The sequence below is a fragment of the Delphinus delphis genome, chromosome 4 (assembly GCF_949987515.2).
Source record: "Delphinus delphis chromosome 4, mDelDel1.2, whole genome shotgun sequence".
NCBI lineage: Eukaryota > Metazoa > Chordata > Mammalia > Artiodactyla > Delphinidae > Delphinus > Delphinus delphis.
In genome coordinates, this window is record NC_082686.1 from 134,966,927 (window position 1) to 134,988,990 (window position 22,064).

At 36.9% G+C, this 22,064-nt stretch overlaps 1 protein-coding gene across 3 annotated transcripts in view; it reads right to left on the reverse strand.

Moving 5' to 3' along the window:
- The window catches only part of TBC1D5 (TBC1 domain family member 5), a 538,071-nt gene that overhangs the window by 387,494 nt on the left and 128,513 nt on the right, over positions 1-22,064 (reverse strand). For 2 of the 3 annotated variants that reach the window (XM_060011525.1, XM_060011526.1), the window contains exon 3: positions 19,645-19,778. The exons of the other annotated variant lie outside the window; for it this stretch is intronic. The gene's annotated coding sequence lies outside the window, so the exon portion shown is untranslated. The remainder of the gene's footprint in view (positions 1-19,644; positions 19,779-22,064) is intronic. 3 annotated transcript variants of the gene reach the window in all.

The following is a 22,064-nucleotide window of genomic DNA, read 5'->3' on the forward strand; positions in this document are numbered from 1 at the left end:
ACACTACTAAAGCCAAGTAATTATGTTATCTTTATACTTTCTCATGGTATGTAATTCTATGATGTATACATTCCACAATGTGATTCTATGATGCATAATTGTCATTTTCTGTCAATAAAAATTTTACTCCCAATTCACATGATGGAATTTAAATGCATCAGTATTTCCTGGAGTTTGGTTATTAATCTAAACGAATATACCACTGTATCTCCACAATTCCCTTTAACCTTAAGCTCTCTTAGTCCCTCACTCAGTACAAGTGCTTTCAAACTCACTGAAACACCTAGCTCTTTGACTTCATTTCATTTCAATGCCCTCTTCCCCTTCTAGTTTCCCTTCCTTCCCTATCAGAACTAGACTATCTGAGCTACTATTGCAACTAAGCTTTTCCCAGTACAATGTCCTCTCTTGCTCCATGCCTATCAGCTGTGTCTTTCCTGAAAACCCTCCAACACTTGTTCAGTCTCAGTCGCCTTCTCTGACTCTACACTCTATTTGCTGAAAGCAGAGGAAATAATGGACGAATAGGAATTCCTTCCACCTTTCCACCCAGCTAAAACACACCCACAGGCGCTGTGGCTGTCAGGGAGGTGCACCACTCAGAGAGAACCTGCTAGAAGGAGTGCCGTCCACTGTCATACCTTCTGGATCCACCACAGCGCTCATGCCAGAGAGAGGCATGCCAGGGGAGCCCATTCCCACCCAACACAGGGCATCTCTCAGGCAGCATGTGCTCTGCCCACTGCCCACCACCCCGCACCACTGGTCTGGCTGGGACCTTCTCAAAGCTGCACTGGTGTCTGAGACTCTTCTTCCCCTACCTGTCTTCCCTCCTCTTCTCTCATCACAGGTGTCAGGCTTGCATTAAGGTCTGAAGCTCTCCCTCCTCACTCCCGCTCCCTTTCTCCCTTACCTTCTAAGGGCTTCCCCTGATAAATTTCTTAAAACTTCCATTTCTGTCTTGGCATCTGCTTCCTGGAGGACCTGAACTGTCGCATCCACTATTTCCTACTTCTGGGATTGTCGGTTAAAAAAAAAAAAAAAAATTCACCCTCCTCCTATAAAAACAAATCTCTCCACTAGCGTTGGCTCCAAATCTGTCTCATCTTTTCACAGATTTTAATCAACAATATGCCTAAACAGAAGTCATTCTCTTCCCCTTCAAAATGTTGCTCTTGTGCTCGCTATCTATGGAAAGACACCACCAAGATACAGCCAGATACCTGTATTTTCCTCTTGCCCCTCTCATATCAATCACCTGTTAAATCGAGTCGATTCTACCTCCTAAATTAGTCCCTTCTCCCTTACTCCTGACTCTGACTTAATCTAGTGTCTCAATTCTTCCCTGTCCTCCTGCAGTAGTCTCCTACCTAGTAGCCTGGCTCTTCAGATCTCCCTCCAATTCACTTAAATACCTAAATGTCACCTAAGTGCTTTTTCTAAAATTCAAATCCGATCACACCACTCCTTGGCTTAAATTCCTTCAGTAAGTCACAATACCTAGCATTGCAATCCGAGGCTCTTCCTACCCTACCTGTCTTCCTCTTCTTTTTCCTCCAAGAAAAAAAGCCCAAACTCTTAGTATAATCCACAAGACTCTTCAAAAATCTAGATTTTATACCTTACAATCTCAGGTGTCAATATTACCCAACATGTGAACCTAAACTGCTTGCAGTTCCTCAAATACACTTTTTTTTTTTTAAAGAAGATGTTGGGGTAGGAGTTTATTAATTAATTAATTTATTTTTTACTGTGTTGGGTCTTCGTTTCTGTGCGAGGGCTTTCTCTAGTTGTGGCAAGTGGGGTCCTCTCTTCATCGCAGTGCACGGGCCTCTCACTATCGCGGCCTCTCTTGTGGCGGAGCACAGGCTCCAGACGCGCAGGCTCAGTAGTTGTGGCTCACGGGCCTAGTTGCTCCACGGCATGTGGGATCTTCCCAGACCAGGGCTCGAACCCGTGTCCCCTGCATTAGCAGGCAGATTCTACCCCAGTCCTACCTCCAAGATGCTTTAAGTACTTCTTTTCTGTGGTCCACTATCTCCCATGCGTGACTCTATCATGTCATTCATCCCCCTAGATGTTAATTTTTTTAACTGCCATTCTCCCTCCTATAAACTGCAAGCTCCTAAAGGAAGAATCATATTTTAACTTGTTGATCCAACACCTAGAATACTGTTTGCAGTAACAGGTAACTAAGCAAAAAGTTTTGTGGAAGGAAGGGAGGGAGGGAGAGAGGGAGGAAGAAAAGATCCTTAGTATCTCAATAAATTTGTAAATTATTTTACAAAGTAAATGTAACTCACACTTGCTGGCTCTTGTCTTCACCCTTGTGATAGTTAATTTTATATGTCAACCTGACTGGGCTAAGGGATGCCAAGGTAGCTGATAAAACATCGTTTCTGGGTGTGTGTGTTAAGTGTCTCCATAAGAGATTAGCATTTAAAGCAGACTGAGTTTTTAAGAAGCCAATGTGAGTGGGCATCACCCAATATACCCAAGGCCCAAACAGAACAATAGGTGAAGGAAGGGCAAATTCGCGCTCTTAGCTCAGGCTGAGATATTTGGACACGGACCAGGATTTAGTCCATCTCCCCCATTCCCCATGCCATCACCCCAGTTCTCAGGCCTTCAGACTCAACATGAATCACACAACGTAGGTCTTCCTAGTTCTTCAGCTCGCAGGCAGATCAGGGGACTTCTTACCTAAGCTGCATGAGACAATTCCTGTATTTTATACATATAGATGCTTTTGGTTCTGTTTCCCTGGAGAACTCTGACTAATACAACCCACGGTGCAGGATTCCAGGTTCCTATATTTTTGTTCCTGGAACATTTCTGGGAGCCATCCTGAAGTGTCTCACATGCGTTCATGAGCCAGACCAGTCAGCTGACAGTCACCTCCCAGGGCACGACTATCATTCACCCCTCTTTGTGCCTCTCTGGGTGGTATCTGAGGTCTGCTGGTTCCATTCCCTCCAAACTAAGCTTGGGTGGGCCTCATCTGTTCCCCGACCCAGGTACTGCCTCTGCTCTGGAATGCTGATCACCGGTGGCGACTGTCACCCACAGGGCCCCATTCACTGCAGTCTGCTTCCCCTCCACTGGGCGCTAGCCACTGCTTTATCCAGCAGCACCACCGTCACCCAGCCCCCCTCCCCCACCTTTCTAACAGGGCCAGTGCAGTGCACTCCGTAAAATGCCAGACACTCAGTGGATGGTGGCAAAAAAGGGGAAATAATGCCTTTCTACTGGACTCTAAGTTTAGAGGGTACAAGGACCATGCCACTTGTCCCCAAACATCTTATATTTCTCCTTGTTCTCTTGTTCTTTCTTAATTTCTTTTTCTTACAGCCCAGGTGTCCTTCTATCTCCACTGTCTCTGATGCAAGGCCTGAGAGGTCTAGACCCGAAAGCAAAACAGACTCCGGGCTGAATTCAGAAACGCTCCTTCTCTAACAGCTGAGATGGCATCACCAGGTCTGGCTCTTTACGCTTTATTTTTTCATTAAAAAATTTTCACTTTTGTTCCTACACATCGAAGACTAGTGGCAGGCCAGCCACGCCCCAGATGTGGCTGAACCCCTGCAAGGGACACAAGCAAGGGCCACACTGGGGACATGCCGCACAGACGGAGTCTTAAACACTAAAACAAAACACACAACTATTGAAACATGCACTGCCCTTTCGTGCTCCATGTTTCTCATACTTAATATACTCCATTAAAAACGTTACATTAAAATTCCTGAATTATGTGTGTCACTCAAAGCAGCTTGCCCACTGACAAATGAAAGCCTCCCTTACGGGGAAATATTTCACAAATTACCCTTTTTATCTGAATTCCAGGATGATTAGGCCAGCAGCGTCACATCACCCACCCTGCAGCACGTAGGGCAGTAGAAGGCATCCTCCTCTGTCGGCATTCCGAAAGGCATTTCCAGACCGACACCGGGGTGGGAAAAGAACGGCCAGAGACAGGAGAGCAAGCAAGAAGCCGCCTGGCTGGGGATCACCAGAGAGTCATCCCTACAATGGGAGGATCCATCCTTTTTTTTTTTTTTTTTTCCGCTGTACGCGGGCCTCTCACTGTTGTGGCCTCTCCCGTTGCGGAGCACAGGCTCCGGACGCGCAGGCTCAGCGGCCATGGCTCACGGGCCCAGCCGCTCCGCGGCATGTGGGATCCTCCCGGACCGAGGCACAAACCCGTGTCCCCTGCATCGGCAGGCGGACTCTCAACCACTGCTCCACCAGGGAAGCCCGAGGATCCATTCTTTATGCCATGAGAACACAGGCAAGAAAGAACAATAACTTTTCTTGCAAGTTCCACACTGGATTCAGACTCTACATTAGAGGGTAATCTGTACCAATAAAGTATGAATGTAAATAAGACAAAGAATGGACTAGAGGAAAAAAACATAATGCAAGGTCTCTGAAAACAAAAGCACATTTTAAAGGAAATGTGCAGTGAACATCAACATTACTGGTAGTTCAATTTCATTCAAAAATTGATATACACTTAGAAATTAAATCCTTGGCTTTATAAACATGATGAATAAGCAAATACTTCAGGATAATATACTTTTTACCACAAGCATTTTATGAAAGAAAATTTTCCTCAAAGCTCCAACACTAACAAATTCCAAAGTCTTCAGTCACTAAAAATAGAGCTTCTTATTTTTCCTTATCTATTTTGATACTTTTAGCCGTCTCATAAATTGCCTATTTTTTGGATTTTAACAACCAGTCGTCCTAGAATTTTTATATTTTCATAAAGAAAAAGGAAATACATATGTGTGTTTTAAATTTTATGCTTTAAAAATTAATCTTTACAACAAGTACAGCTCGATCTTTAAAAGGAGAGGGAAGAGGCTTTGAAGGCATAAAGGAAATAAAAACGGACAAGGATTGAGGCAGTATGGTGTAGATTTCAGGTAATTTTAAGCACTGGATAATTTTAATCTAGAAAGAAGGCCTCAATTCAGTTATAAATATATTTTAAAAAATAGCACACTATTCCCTTAGAGAATCTGGATGGTTGCATTTTTGAAATAAGCAACGAAAGGGCGGGGGAAAAACAACCTCTCCTTATGTTGCATTTATTCAATTTGTGGACTCCTACTGCAGGTGGTCCTTGAAACGATAACATAAAAGACTTCTAAAACAAAATGGATAAATATGACCATTTATTTAAAATTCAGGCAGTTTTTTAAAACTCTATTTCTATTCAGAGAGTCCAATTATCTACAAGATATATACAGGCTGCAGCACAAGCCATTATGATTGATTGATTTTAAACAAAAATACTAGCACATATATACACAAAATGAATCTTATCTCCCTTCAAAATATCCATTTTGAGCAGCTACACATCAATTCCACTGGATTCAAAAAGAGGCATTGCTAAAACACTTTGATTAATGGATTATGTATACATCTTCCCAAGGGGACTATTTCAAATGGAATAACACACATTTGAATAAACAGGTTCTGATGTATTTATTTAAAAATTGACCTCACTAATCTATAGTCAAATGTAATATAGAAAACAAACTTTAAAACACATAACGTTCTCTGAACAAATAAATTTGCATTTGAAATTTACATGTTCAAAATAAATCTTTTCCTGCCACCCACGTAAGAAAATGGAAAGTGATGAGGGATAGAAAGGTAAGTATTACAAAGTCAAATAAGTATAAAAGGCCATTATATTCACTACCTTTTGAGAAGTAAGTTATCTATTGAGGAAAAAAAAAACCCTCCAAATTTAGACTAAGCATTCTGTAACAAGCAGCAACAAATTCACTGAGGGTGGTCTTTAAAGTCTGCATTGCACATATAAATTTCTTTTAGCTGTAGTATATGCAGTATATGGTTCCAACTAATAAACAACAATTCATCCAAAAATGCAACCCATCTTGAAATAATAGTACTTCCAGAAAAGCAAACTACTGTCGATTACAGTTTAGCACTTAAAGGACAGTAATTTTTATTCTTACCTATGCAGTGACTTGAAATAGGTATAATTAAAAACTAACTTGTAATTACTATAACTATGCATCTATAGAAACATCCACACATTTTTAAATATATTTTCTTCAATTTGTCTTAATCTTAAAACTGTTCACAGAGTAGTTTTTATTTTAAAAAAATTTTAATGCAAGGCATGTCATTTTACCCTTTTTTGTTTACTTGTTATGAAAATGATACAAAACAAATACTTTGACCACAAGCCCTGGGTGTTCAGTGCCTTCAATCAAATCACTGCAATTAATATGAAATTCTAAATACAGAATATAATGCCACATAAATAGTATAACAGCCAAGTCCTGTCTAAGAAGCCATATGTTTTTTCCCATTGTTCAAAAGAAGGAGATGACTTCCCGTCACTTATGTTTCTGATTAGCAAGGTGATTTATGCCACAATCACTAAAAATGCCAGCAAGTGAATGAGAAAATGCATAGTGACTGCGCCAGATGTGCACAATAAACAGGAATCCCATTGTAATCTCTGGTACTTAGTTTATATGAAGGTAATGTAGGAAACACTCTTGGATATGGCAAAGTCACTCTTTTTTTACATTTGACTATAAATGATATGAAATAAATTGTGTGTTTTATACTTTATGGCATGCATACATTGATAAATTAGGTAGCGTTTTGTATCCCGACTTATCTACAAGACAAACCTGGCTAAGATCATGGGGATTAATTGCTTCAGAAGTGTGAAATGCAGCTTTTCCATTCTTTTCTGCACACTCAGTGAAGAAACAATGATTAATCACTGTTTAACTATTCTCTTGAGGATCTACAAGATTGCCAAAGCAGGACTTATCCTCATAAATCCAAAAAATACAGGTTTAGATTTGTTGCCAACAAATGAAAGAACATGAACTTAAACCCATTTGTTATCAGATTAAAATAATGTCAAGGTTTTAGAACCTCACTGGTACACAATTCCCTTTTAATTGGTGACTTCAATAGGAAATGAGATTAACACATAAGATATAACAAAAGTACACGTATTTTACAAACGTAATAATAAACCTATTTTTTTAATTATAAAATATCCTCAGCCTAATAATGTCAAACATACTATTGAACTTGAGCTGATAACCTCCCTTAGATACATAAATACTTCAATTCCTCTGTGCTATTTATAAAGAATAAAATACATGTTATCAGATGAAAAACATTTCTAAATGGTTATTTCAAATGGAAAATGACTGCTTATTTCAAGAAATTTTATTCTAGACAGCTACAGCTGAAGGACAATTATGTGGATAAAATTATTTAGTTCCAATAGTACTAACAGAAACATATTTATAAGTCTTTATAAGACTAAAAATGTAAAACTTCAAACTTTAAGCCCATACTATAAATGACCCAAAAATATGTTGAAGATAAGTACATGAGAAGAGAGGTTTCAAATATATTCCAAGTAATTTAGGCTTTCAAGATATCTTCAGTCAATATTCCCTAAACACTGAAGAAATTAAGTAACTCTTAAGCATTTATAAAATTTTTAAAACATATTTTTAATAGCAGAAAACTTATTTTGTCACAATATTAAAATGTTAGCATCGTAATGGTCAAATCGTTACAAATTAAAGATTTTAAAAATCCCCTTTAAATGGGTTAGCTGTTCACGGCCTACTTTTAAAGTATTCCTAAGCGGGAATAACCTAAAGTAAAAACTTCAAACTTCTACGTAAAATAGAAATACAGTGACCTCTCACGTATAATGGACCCCTTTTCTGTTTGTCTAATTATGTGTTCATCTAACTTCTCCCTTCCAGTTCATGATGCTCCTTTCAGGTCTACCAGGTACCACAGAGACTAGCAGAACCGCAAGGAAGCGGAGGTGAAAGGGGTGATAAAGTTCACTGTCCGATAAGTCTTTGTAAAAGTGAGTGAGTGGGAGAGAAAGAGAAGCAGATTCCATATTTTCCACATTTCATTATCTAGAGTTGGCTGTTTCTCCATTATCAAAAAGTGAGAGTTATGTCTGGCGCGTGTACACTGAAAACCTAGAAAAATTCACAATGAACTAGACCAAAAAAAAAAAAAAATAGAAAGAAAAAGAAAACTGAGTCTCCTTACGTCATCCAATTTAAAAAGGAAAACATCATAAAATGACATATTTATGAGTTAGCTCAGTACCCACCATAGCGTAAACAGTCAATAAATATTTGTTGATCAAATGAATAGATGAATTCAAATAGATTCTACCCTGGAAGCTGATGACATTTTAGAGTCTATAAATAGAGCATCGCCCTTTCACCTTCTCCTGACACTCCCAAAGATCTTCTCCACTTAAAATGTTTTAATTCAATGAAAAATATTTAGGAAGAACCATTCTTAAGTGTTACTCAAAATATGCCACTAGCATAAAACCTCACAGAGATGCTAACTGTTTTGTTTAACCTGGAAAAACTATTAGGATGGACTTGGAGGTTTGCGGATGGAACTTACAAAGGAACACAAGTGTGTCAGAATAAGATAGCTGGGATTTTTGAAAACAAGTCTGTGTTATAAAGGGAAAGTCACTGCAACCGGTTTAAGTCAACAACCTAAACACAGAAGCCAAGTCCAGATGACAAAATGGCAGCTTACTGGAGAAATGTATATGTGAAGCCCAGGGAAGGAGACAAGTTAAATGACGTTAAATAATAAAGTTATTTAACAGGGAATCAGCTAAGAAGATGGTGAAGGAGTGGCGGGTGACACCTTGACTATTTGCCTGTAAAAAGGAGAACTCGCCAAAGACCCTTCTCAGAGTTAGCCCGTGATGTACTGGGTGGCCTCACCACAAATAACAGTTATATGTCACATGTTAGACCATGATATAATGTGGGCACATACCAAAGAAAAAGAGAGAACTTTCATTCTTGCTTAAAGGGGAATGCAATAAGCTAGACCCTGCCTTTAGAGGGAATCAGAATAAAGTTATAAGAAGCCGAAGTCATCTTATTTCTAATTATTACCTCCATAACAGTTGGTGCTTCCAAAGACGGAGAACTAAGTAAGCTGACAGTAAACCAAATATACTGACTCTCAGTAAATGTGTCCTAGGAAGACAAGTGAATGTATGGATATAAAGGAGATATTACTCAAAAATGTCTTCCAGTCCAGTGACCAAGGAACTTGTGCCAGGTTTTAGGAAAAGGCAGGGTCTGCAAATAATAAAAATTAGTTATTTAAACCCAAGAGGGACCCACTAGAGGTGCTATGAGGAAAAGTAAGCACAAGGCTAGTCAGTTTTTTGGTCTCACAATTGCAACGGATCCTTGAACAATGCAGGGATTAGTTCAAATATAATTTACAGTTGGCTGTCTGTATCCAAGGTTGCTAGGCATTTGCAGATTCAACCAACCATGGACCGTGTACTACTACAGTATTTACTATATTTATATTGAAAAAAATCCACGTATAGACGGACCTATGCAGTTCAAACCTGTCTTGTTCAAGGGTCACCTAATTCCTTTCCCACCTGTTATCCTTCTTAACTTAAACTCTACAGTACTGGAGCACAGCAAACACGCTGCTTGAATCATGTCCCAAGACAACATAAGCAGTTTCTACAGCCAGAGGGGAAGCTGTATCACTATCGAGAACTGGGAACTTGAGCAAGAATGGGTAGGAAGAGCAACATTATTCCATTTCAGAAACACATGAGAGTGATCCCAGGGATCACCTTACACCAGGAAGAAAATGCTGGAACTCTAACGCTATCACTGTATCCCGTATTTATCAAGTGTGCTCCTGCGCTGAGGTGACTGGGAGAAATATGAGTCAGAAGGAGCACAGCAGACTCCAGGCATTCGTAGATTTTTACATTCATGATTTCACCCTTGTTCAAGCAATCCAGGACACGAAGTAATTTATCATTTTTCTGATAAGTGAATTTGAACCACAAGCTGCCCAAGGCTGGTGTGAGGAAGCATTTCTGCTTCTGATCCTAATGTAGCTTGGTGGTTCTCCAGAACATACTCCAGAAATATTTACACATTTGAGATTTTTCAAAAACTTCAAGAGGTGCATCCTTCATAAATGCTTGTTGTATGTCTTCATTATAGTAACAGAATTTTTTAAAGTACAAAATTCCTAAACTGGAAACCACCATTCACCTACGTTACTACAATAAAAATCACAAAGCGGTAAACTGAACAGGACAAGCCTAAAGAAGTGGGAGGCAGCTAGTCGTGACGCTTCTGGTATGTGACATATCCCGGAAGTAACACAAAGCTTGACCGAAGACTTTTACAGATGGATCTGTGCCTGTGTGTGCTGCCTGCCTTCCTATTATTAAGGATAAACCACCCATGCTCCTACCTAAGGCCAGTCTCTCCACTTGTGCGCCTTGCTTCAGCAATTCACTACGCTTTCCTGTATCATCAGTTTATTCCTCTTTATTGGGGCATTCTCAATATTGATGTATGCTGCTTCTCTTCTACTCAAAAAATAAAAAAAAATTGTCTCTTGACCAACTTTCCCCCTTCAGTTGCCACATGTTTCTCCTTCCACTCCACCCTGAACCCACTCCACTCTGAACCCACTCCAGTGTGACTTCTGTCCTCCACTGAAACTGCTCTTCTCAAAGTCACCGATGACCTCCCACTGCTAAATCCAACAATCAATTCACAGCTCATGTAAAACTTCACATTTCAGCAACATTTGCCACGGATGATCATTCCCCTTCCTTGGCACATTTACATCACTTAGCTTCCTGAGCTGGACAGATATTTAGAAAGCCGAAGAAGTTTTCCTTTTACCTAGCTCGGTTTTCCTTCCCTGGCCTCCTCAACTAATTCCTCTTCTCCTGACCCCTAGATGTAAAGGGCCCCAAAGCTGGGGCCTTCAGTTGCCTCTAGCTGTATCTACTGGATTGAGTCAATATTACCCCTTTAAAAATACCATCCACAACTGATAACTTTCACAGCTTTTCCTTCATCTCGGACCTTTCCCCTGAACTCTGGGATAGTATCTGTCTCCTTGACCTCTCCACTTAAATGTCTAATAAATGTCTTCAACTTAGCATGTCCAGAACCAAACCCCTGACCTTCTCCTTTTATAAGCTTCCCCTTCTTCATTAAATACAACTCTTATCTTCCTAGTTATTCAGACCAAAAACATTACCAGAGGCGTATTTGACTCTCCGCCTTCACTCATAACTCAAATCCAATCCATCAGCAAATCCTGTTGTTCAAACCACAATTACCTCTCACCTCTAACCTTCTACATGGTCCCTCTGCTTCTGCCCTTGCTCCCTCTACAATCCTTTCTCAACCAGGCAGAGTAATTCTTTTAAACTATACATCAGATGTTGATACTTACTTGCCAATAACTTCCCATCTCATTCAGAATAAAAGCCAAATGCACCTCTCCAAAAGACTAGATTCCAAGTTATCTCTCTAATTTAATCCCTACTACTCTCTCCTCACATTGCCGCAGCCACACTGACCCCTCTGTTGTTCCTTGAATACATCAGTAATATTCCTACATCAGGGCCTTTGTACTACTTGTTCGCTCTGCTTGAGGTGCTCACTCCGTCACCTCCATCTGACATTTACTAAAGTGTTCCGTTCTTAGGCAGGTACTCCCTGACCACCCTGTTTACAATTTCCATCAGTCCCCCTATGCTATTAACTCTCTGTCCTCCCCTCCTTGCTTTATTTTCCTTTATAGCCTCACTATCTAACTGACTACATATTTTACTAATTTATCTTGCTTCTTGTCAACCTCTCTACCCTAAAAAGCAAGGATAATCAAATCATGCATTTTTCTCTATTTTGTTTTCACTGTTAATATCTCCTAGGAAACTCTTCAATGAGTAAGACTGGCTTCAAATTTCTCAGGAAGAATAATGGATGTTAGAAACAAACTGAGCAAAGTCTTCAAAGTTCTGAGGAACATTATTTTAAATCTAGAAATACTAATATATACCCAGATAAATTATCAATCAACTGTGAGAATAAAAATATTTTCTAATATGCATAACTCAGAAAATTCATCTTTCACCATTCAACCTTCTGAAAATTTATTTAAATTGTGACAATGGGACGCAGAATCATTAGAACTAACCCAGAAATATAATGAAAAGAAATCTGAGTGTAACAGTTCCGCAAAAGGCCAACGAAGCTCTGGTCCATACTAAAACAGAAGGTCCAGGTTAAGTGATGTATTTCTTCAACGAGACAGTAGATAACCTAACAAAAATTTATTTTGCGATTTAAAATCATACATTTTAAAGCCTAAAAGTACAGCTGTGGTGTGCTATCCATAAATGGAGAGACATAGACCTCCTATGAGCATTAAGCAAAAAGAATGGTAATTTAAAACTCTGGTAAAAACAAAGAACTATACACACAGGCAGGGGAAAAAAATGGTATAAATATGAAGCAAAATACAGTATTTTTGAGAAGATGAAGAAAACTAAGAAATCTTTTGTTCTGGAAAACAATTTCTACTGGTCAGTTAATTCTGCACGGAACACAGAATTAAGTGATACTCTGAATTGATATATAATCACTATATTAGAAATAATGAATATAATCACCCCTCTACAATGTTACTTTGCTGAAAGTCATTTATTACTATCATATTCTGATTATCAAAAAAATGGAAAATAACAAGTTTTGACAACATGTGGAGAAACTGGAACCCTCACACATTGCTGGTGGGAATATAAAAGGCTACAGCCACTGTGGAAAACAACTTGGTGGTTCCTCAAAAAGGTAAATAAAAAATTATAACATGACCCAGCAATTATACTCCTAGGTATATACCTAACAGAACTGAAAACAGGTGCTCAAATAAGAACACGTGCACCTAAATCCACCGAAGCACTACTCACAAGAGCCAAAAGGTGGAAGCAAACCAAACAATTATATATACAATGGAATATTACTCAGCTGTGAAAATGCATAAAGTACTGACACATGCTACAATATGGATGAACCCTGAAAACAGTACTACAAGTGAAAGAAGCCAGACATAAAAGGTCACGTACTATATGATTCCATTTATATGAAATATTCAAAATAGATAAATCCTTAGAGACAATACAAACTGATGGATACCAGGAGTTGGGAGGAGGTCAGAATGAGGAGAAACTGTTTAAAAAGTAAGGCGTTCTACCTTGGAGTGATGGAAATGTGTGCAACTAGAGAGAGGTGGTGGGTTCTACTGAATTATTCACTTAATTTTATGTTACATAAATTTCACCTCAATAAATTATTCTAAAAAATAGATATTCTACTTTTAGATCAGTCTTTTCATATTTTCTTATTTCCAGAGTATTTAAAGATTTCCATAATCTTCTTTCATATTGGAAGGCTCTTTGGATCAAATATTTATGATTTTGAAGGAACATTTATCTCAGATTCACTAATCATTTAAGTTTCATTTTATTTTTTCCCCTATGTTAAATCCAAGTAAAAATTTTTTAAATGTTATATTTTTCATCTATTACATCAGTTCATCACCAGAAGATAGGAGTAGGGATTTTTTGCTTGTTTCTTTTTTACATTATTTTTATCTTTTATTTTTTCAGCTCTACTGATATACAACTGACCTCAATATAATAAAATGTAAGATATTTAAAGTGTATACTGTGTTGCTTTTTACTTTGATGTACTCCTGCCCACTTACTGATTTACGCTTTTTTTTGCCTCTGCTTTTGGTGTCTAATTTAAAAAACAAAAAAGCATTGCCAGGACCAATGTCAAGCACCTTACCACATCTGCTTCTAGGAGCTTTTATGGTCAAGGTTTTCTGTTCAAGTCTTCTGGAGTTAATTTTTGTGTATTGTGTAAGATAGCGGTCCAATTTCATTCTTTTGCCTGTGGCTGTCCAATTTTCCCAACACTGTTTATTAAAAGAGACTATCCTTTCCCCAGTGAATATTCTTAGATCTTTTGCTATAAATTAATTGACCATCTACGTGTGGTTTATTTCTGGGCTTGCAATTCTTTTCCATTAGTCTCTATGTCTGTTTTTATGCTAATACCATACTGGTTAGATTACATACCTTTGTAATATAATTTGAAATCAAGAAGTATGATGCCTTCAGCTTTGTTCTTCTTTCTCAAGAGTGCTTTGGCTATTCAGGGTATTTTGTGGTTCCATACAAATTTTAGGATAGCTTTTACTATTTATGTGAAAAATGCCATTGGGCTTCTGACAGAGATTTCATTGAATCTGTAGATTGCTTTGGGTAGTATGAACATTTTAACAATATCAATTCTTCCAATCCATGAGCACAGACTATTTTTCTATTTATTTGTGTCTACTTCAATTTCTTTCATCAATGTCTTAAAATATTCAGTATACATATCTTTCACCTCCTTGGTTAAAGTTATTCCTGAGTTTTATTCTTTTTGATGTAATTGTAAATGGGACTGTTTCCTTAATTTCTCTTTCTGATAGTTCATTGTTAGTGTATAGAAATGCAACAGATTTTTATATATTGATTGTGTATCCTGCAAATTTACTGAATGTTTATTAATTGTGGCAGTTTTTTTGGTGGAGTTTTCTACATCTAATATCATACCTCTGTTTTATTTCTTCCTTTCTGATCTGAATACTTTGGGGGTTCTTTTGTTTTGTTTTGTTTTGTTTTTTTGTTGTCGGTTGTTTGATTGCTTTGGCTGGAACTTCCAGGACTATGTCAAATAAAATTGGTGAGATTGCTTCTTTGAATATGGGAAACACCATCTTGTTTCTCATGGTTACTCACTGCAAAAAACAACCCTGATAAATAGCCCAAGAAAATAACACTCAGGTTCTTGTTGGGGGCGGGGCAACAAGTTTGGGCATTCTTGTCATATTCCTGATCTTAGAGAAAAAGCTTTCAGCTTGTCACCATAAAGTATGATGCTAGCTATGGGTTTCTCATATGTGGTCTTTATTAATATATTCCCTCTATACCCAGTTTGTTGAAAGTTCATACCATGATGTTGAATTTTGTCAAATGCTCTTTCTGCATCTACTGAGATGATCACATGCTTTTTATCCTTTATTTTATCAATGTGGTGTATCACATTGATTTGTGGATAATGAACCGTACTTGTATCCCTGGAAAAAATCCCACTTGATCATGGTGTGTGATCCTTTTAATGTGCTGTTGAATTTGGTTCAATATAGTTTGTTGAGGATTTCTGCATCTGTGTTCATCAGGAATACTGGTGTGTAATTTTCTTTTCTTGTAGTGTCCATGCCTGGTTTTGGTATCAGGGTAATGCTCGCCTGATAAAACAGACGTGTTCCCTCCTCTTCTATTTTTGGGGGGAGTTTGAGAAGGTTTGACATTAATTCTACTTTAAGTGTTTGGTAGAATTCACCAGTGAAGCCATCTGGTACAGGACTTTGCTGGGAAGTTTTGGATTACTGATTCTATCTCCTTACTATTGGACTATTCAGATTTTCTCTTTCTTCATGACTGATAGGTCGTATATTTCTAGAAATTCAACCATTTCTTCTAGGTTGTCCAATTTGTTGGTGAATAACTTCACAGCAGTTTCTTATGAACCTCTGTATTTCAGTGGTGTCAGTTTTTTTCCACCCTGCCCTTTGGCTATCTAGCTAAAGTTTTGCCTACTTTATGTTTTTCAAAAAAAATAGCTTTGGTTTCTTTGATATTTTCTGCTGTTATTTTAATCTCTACTTCATTTATTTGTGCTTTTTGTTTTGTTCTATTCTTCTACTAATTTTATGCTTAGTTTGTTCTTTTTTCATTTCTTGAGATGTAATTTTAGGTTATTTACTTAGGCTTTCTTTTCCTTTTTTTTAAGTGTGTGTTTTTTCTTTTTTCCATTGAATGAAAGGTTCCTCAGTTTTTATAGTGCTTTACAATTTTCAAAAGTTTAACACACATGATTTCATATAATCCTATAATAATCCTTTTTATCCCCACCCCTATATTGCCCCTTCTCCCTTCCCTCTCCCAGCCGGTAAACACTAGTTTGTTCTTTATATCTGTGAGTCTGCTTCTTTTTTGTTTTATTCACTAATTTTGTTGTATTTTTTAGATTCCACATGTAAGTAGTGCCTAACAATATTTGTCTTTCTCTGACTTATTTCACTTAGCATAATGCCCTCCAAGTCCATCCATGTTGCTGCAAATGGCAAATTTTATCATTTTTTAAGTAGTATTCCTGTGTGTGTGTGTGTGTGTGTGTGTGTGTGTGTGTACACACACAAAATATCTTCTTTATCCATTCATCTGTTGAGGGACACTTGAGTTGCTTCCACACCCTGGCAAGTGTAAATAATGTTGCAATGAACACTCGGTGCATGTATCTTTTTGATATAGTGTTTTTGTTTTGTTCAAATACACACCCAGGAGTGGAACTGCTGAGCCACGTGATAGTTCTTTTTTTTAATTTTTTGAGAAACCTCCAAACTGTTTTCCACAGTGTTCGCACAAATTTACATTCTCACCAACAGTGTACAAGGGTTCCCTTTCCTCCACATCTTTGCCAACATTTGTTATTTGTATTCTTTTTGATGACAGCCATTCTGACAGGTGCGAAATGATACCTTATTGTGGTTTTGATTTGCATTTCCCTGATTATTAGTGATGTTGAGCATCTTTTCATGTGCCTGTTGGCCATCTGCATTTCCTCTTTGGAAAAATGTCTATTCAGTTCATCTGCCCATTATCTAATCAGGTTGTTTTTTTTATGTTGAGTTGTATGAGCTATGTATATATGTTGGATATTAACCCATTATTGGTCATGTCATTTGCAAATATCTTCTCCCATTCAGTAAGTTGTCTTTTCATTTTGTTGATGGCTTCCTTTGCTGTGCAAAAACTTTTAAGCTTAATTAGATCCTGTATGTTGATTTTTGCTTTTCTTTCCTTTGCTTTAGGAGATGGATCCAAAAAAATATTGCTGCAATTTATGTCAGAGTGTTCTGCCTATGTTTTCCTCTAGGAGTTTTATAATATCCAGTCTTACATTTAGGTCTTTAATCCATTTTGAGTTTATTTTTGTATGTGGTATTAGAGAATGTTCTAATTTCATTCTTTCACATGTTGCTGTCCAGTTTTCCCAGTACCGCTTATTGAAGAGACTCTCTTTTCTCCATAGTACATTTGTGCCTCCTTTGTCGTAGATTAACTGACCATAAGTACGTGGGTTTATTTCTGGGCTCTCTATTCTGTTCCATTGATGTATGAGTCTTTCTTAATTATCAAAGCTTTGTAGTATAGTCTAAAGTCAGGACACATGATTCCTCCAACTCGTTGCTTCTTTCTCAAATTTGCTTTGGCTATTTGGGGTCTTTGGTGTCTCCATACCAATTTTAAAATTATTTGTTCTAGTTCTGTGAAAAATGCCACTGGTATTTTGATAGGGACTGCACTGAATCTGTAAGATCACCTGTGGTAGTATGGTCATTTAACAATATTAATTCTTCCAATCCAAGAACATGATACATCTTTCCATCTGTTTGTGTAGCTGTCAATTTCTTTCATTAGTATCTCATATTGATAGTTTTCTGAGTACAGGTCTTTTACCTCCTTAGTTAGGTTTGTTCCTAGGTATTTTACTCTTTCTGATGAGATGGTAAATGGGATTGTTTCCTTAATTTCTCTCTCTGATAGTTCATTGTTAGTGTACAGGAATGCAACAGATTTCTGTACGTTAATTTTGTATCCTGCAACTTTACCAAATTCACTGATGAGCTCTAGCAGTTTTCTGGTGGCGTCTTTAGGATATCCTATGTATACGATCATGTCATCTGCAAACAGTGACAGTTTTACTTCCTTTCTAATTTGGATTCCTTTTATTTCTTTTTCTTCTCTGACTGCTGAGGCTAGAACTTCCAAAACTATGTTGAATAAAAGTGATGAGAGTGGACACCTTGAGCTTTCCTTTCTTAATGTAGGTGTTTGTGGCAATGAACTTTCCTCTTAGAACTGCTTTAGCTGCATTGGATTAAGGATAATTTTTATTTTCTTTTTACTTTTCTGTATATACCAAACTTTCTAATAAAATATATTACATTCACAATTTTTAAATGTTTGCAACTTATTAAAAGGATAAAAATGTTAAACGAAATGGGAAGGAGCACTAGAATAGACCACTTCGGGGAAAAATCTGTTATTCTAAGCTGATATAAAAGGCTTTGGAAGTTTAAAATGTTTTAAACCAAGAATGATTTGAGAGCATTAGCATGCACATACAATTTACACAGACAGAAAGAACAAGAAGAGAATAAAGAAATATATACCTTACTACAAAGGAATGATTCTATCAAAGATTTATCTTCCTTTTATATTTTGAGATATGACCTTTGGTATCTATGTTGTTACTACAGAAGAACCTATAAGTGCTCTAGTATTTCCCAGCAGTTACACAGTTCTTTCCCCAAGTTATTTGATAACTTGTAATGAATCGACAGAAATGAGAAGCACAGGGGAGGCAGAAGAAAAGGCAGCTTGACTGAAACAGAAAACAAACTGCCTGATTCCATTTATTTTCCCTACAAGTCAGTCATGAGCAAACATACAAGTGATCTAAAGTATGACTTCAGAAATTGCAAAGGTGATCCACTATTGGATAGGGAAGTAAATTTAATTATGGGTATCAGCATATATTAAATATACCCCAAAAAAAATATAATAGAATAGAACACAGCATACATTCAAGGTAGCCAGGGTAGAATGGTTTTAACTCTTGTTTGTTTCATTTGTGCATTTATACCTGTGGGAAATGGCTCATAAGTATAAAATTTATTTCTTACTATGGGTTGTGGTTAAAAAAAAATGTGAATGCTACCTATCTGAGATACCTTCAATGCTAAGTTCAATCATTCTAATTTCACAACTCCAACATATTTAATGAATGTTTGGAGGTAAGAAGGTAAGAAGGTAGGAAAGAAGGAAAGACGAAAAGGGAAGGAAAAGAAATATGGAACAAAAAGTACTCAGTAAGAAAAGTGCTAAAAGTCTGCTGGTGGGAACGTATTTTTAAAGCCCTCATGCAAGCTCAATTAAAAGAGAAGGAAAACAATGAAGGAAAGGAACAGATTGGAAGCTGGTGGGTAGATATATAAGTGGAAAGAAACTGATCAGGGAACTCTGTGCTAGAGGGCAACATTATTCCCTTAAAGAGCCTGCAATCTAAACCTGGCAGCAGTATATAAACACACACATACACACCCACACATAGTTTTTGCACACAAATATATAAAACACATTACTGTAACTATAGTGAGGGTATTATTATGAAATGAATGTTTATCACCCCCCAAAACTCATATGCTGAAATCTTAATTCCAAGTGTAATGGTATTAGGAGTGAGGCCTTTGGGAAGCGATTAGGTCATGAGGGTGGAGCCCTCATGAATGGGATTAGTGCCCTTATAAACAGAGACCCTAGAGAGCTCTCTCATTCCTTCCACCAAGTGAAGACACAGCAAGAAGACATCCATCTATGAACCAGTGGGTCCTCACCAGACACCAAATTTGCTGGCACCTTGATCTTAGACTTCCTAGCCTCCAAAACAGTGAAAAATAAATTTTTGTTATTTATAAGTCACCCAGTCTATAGAATTTTTGTTACAAAAGCCCAAACAGACTAAGACAGCTGATGATAGTACTGAATTTTTAAATGTACGTTTTGAATAAATATACACTTACCTTTCAAGAAAACCTTATTGATCCACAAATCTAATTGACACTTGAAAACGCGTGTTCTTGTTATGGGTCATAGATGATGTCAGGTTCTGTACGACAGAGTTTGCCAAATAAAAGTCTTGGTTGGCCAATCGGAACTAAAGAATCAAGAAATAGAGATCAGCTGAGTTATCCCTCAACTGAGCTGCAGGAAAAACAGCAAATACCTAGAAAAATAAATAAATAAAATAGCTTCAAATATCCTCTCCCTAAGCAAAGGAACCCTAAACCAAAGCCATCAATGCAAAAAGCAAGCTGAAAAAGTTTATGTCATAATATTTTTGGCTCTTAGGGGACAAATGTTAGCTTATTCTTTAATCACTCTTTCAATTATCTATTTTAGCTCCTAGAAGAAACTCACTTTAAAATGCCTACAATAAAAAGCATTATAATAAAAAAAAAAAACTAAAACACCTCAATATAAAACAAATCACCTGTTATCACTTTGTTTCACTGAAATGAAATAAAAGTGTTCAAATAAGAAATACACTACTAACACAATAGTAAACTAATATCAAGTATTAAAATCACATAAAATAAAAAATGGGAATCTGACATTTGCAAACAAATGTGAAAAAAATTCCACTGAAAATGAATTCCAAAGCATAAATAAAACACAAAATTAGAATACAGATGTATCAGTGTGGCAAGTAAATATTATTTGTGAATTAAAAATTAATTTCCATAGCCTTTTTGACTGTAGAAAAAGAAAAACATTTATCATCTTTAGTAATATACTTCAATCTACTTTCACAAATCATATCTGACATAGATGTATCTCTACATAAAATCAAGAACAATGGAATTTCTTAAATATCTAATTTAGGTAAAGAACCTCTAAATAATAATAAATTACTAAATATATTATTATCACTCTTTTCTAGACTTCATTCTGTATTAGTTTACTTTACTCCCAATAACCTGTTACAGCTTACTGGTGACTCAGCATATGTACAAAAGGACAACAGTAGTTAGGTAAAATATATATCAAAAACACAGAACTGAAAAACATTATGATAATAGATGTATCTGAAACCTACTGGGATGCAAAAGAAATTAATTACTTAAAACACATTTGAGCATCATATGCTACTACAACCAAATAACAAAGTATGATTTCTGAAGAATACCAAGGAATGTAGCATTGATCTCCAGAGAGATTTAAGGAAACTGTTCTGTGCCCCTATACTGAATATAGTTCATGTTTTGTTTGTTCATTTGATAAAGAGAATGATTTATTACCTTCTGATGGAGGATTTCTTTATTTTAACTTTCAATCTCATCTGAAAAGTTACAAACAACATGTTTCTAAATTATATAATCTATGTATGGGAAATATCTAGACATTGTCAGCAGCTCCTTGGACAGAAATATAGTCACATGGTTTTTCTCCATGGCTGAACTAAAAATCGCCACACCGCTGAAATAAAGCATGTCTCTATTTCTCATCATTCCCTTGTAAAAATATAAACCATTTTTATATTATGGATGTCTCTTTACAGTGAAAGACATTCAAGGATCTTTCAATTATTCCAATATATGTATATTTGATAAATGTGTGTTTATGTAACACTTAGTATAGATTGTCACACTACTGTGTCAATACTGTTCAGAGAATGATGGCTATTTCTTCAGAAAGTACAACCGTAACCAAAGAAAAAGTGACACTACAATCAGTGTCCTCAGTAGTTGTGATTTGCTTTGTTTCTAAACACATACTTTACATCCCAATCAATTTTACATTTCTTACACTGCTGGGATCATGATTCATTTTATTGTTTCGACAGGACATAATCCAATAAAAGATCTCATTGACATACTATCAAAGAAACCAAGAAGGAAGGAAGAAGGCTACAGGAAGAATTAGGAAACACGGAAGGCTATCTGTACAGGAAAAGTGTATGTTATGCCTAGACTCGCTCAGCAAGCCACATGCAGAAGGAATGTTTACTGCTGTCTCACTGAAAGGATATACCATTCTTCTAGTTATTCTCTACGGAATTGCATAAACATTGAGAAATCTAGAAATAGACATACACATGCACATATAAAAATTACTGTCAGTGTATAAGTTACTGCTGCCCTGGGACTGCAATAATTTATGTAACATCTGTTTTCATATTTTTCTAATTTTTTTCCTAATTAACATGCATATTTAACGCATAAATGCTCAGACCACCTCTTTTTTCTGCTGACTGTGCCTCTTTATTTTTGAAGTTGTGCACTCCTAAGGAGAATTCAGGATAGATGGAAACCAAAATCTTATTGAAAGCACTAATTTTACAATGTAAACAACAGTACTAAACCAATTTTCAAGAAAATACTACAGCCTTAAGAGTTTTCACAAGAACATTTCAATTTGCTAACGATAATCATACAGTAAA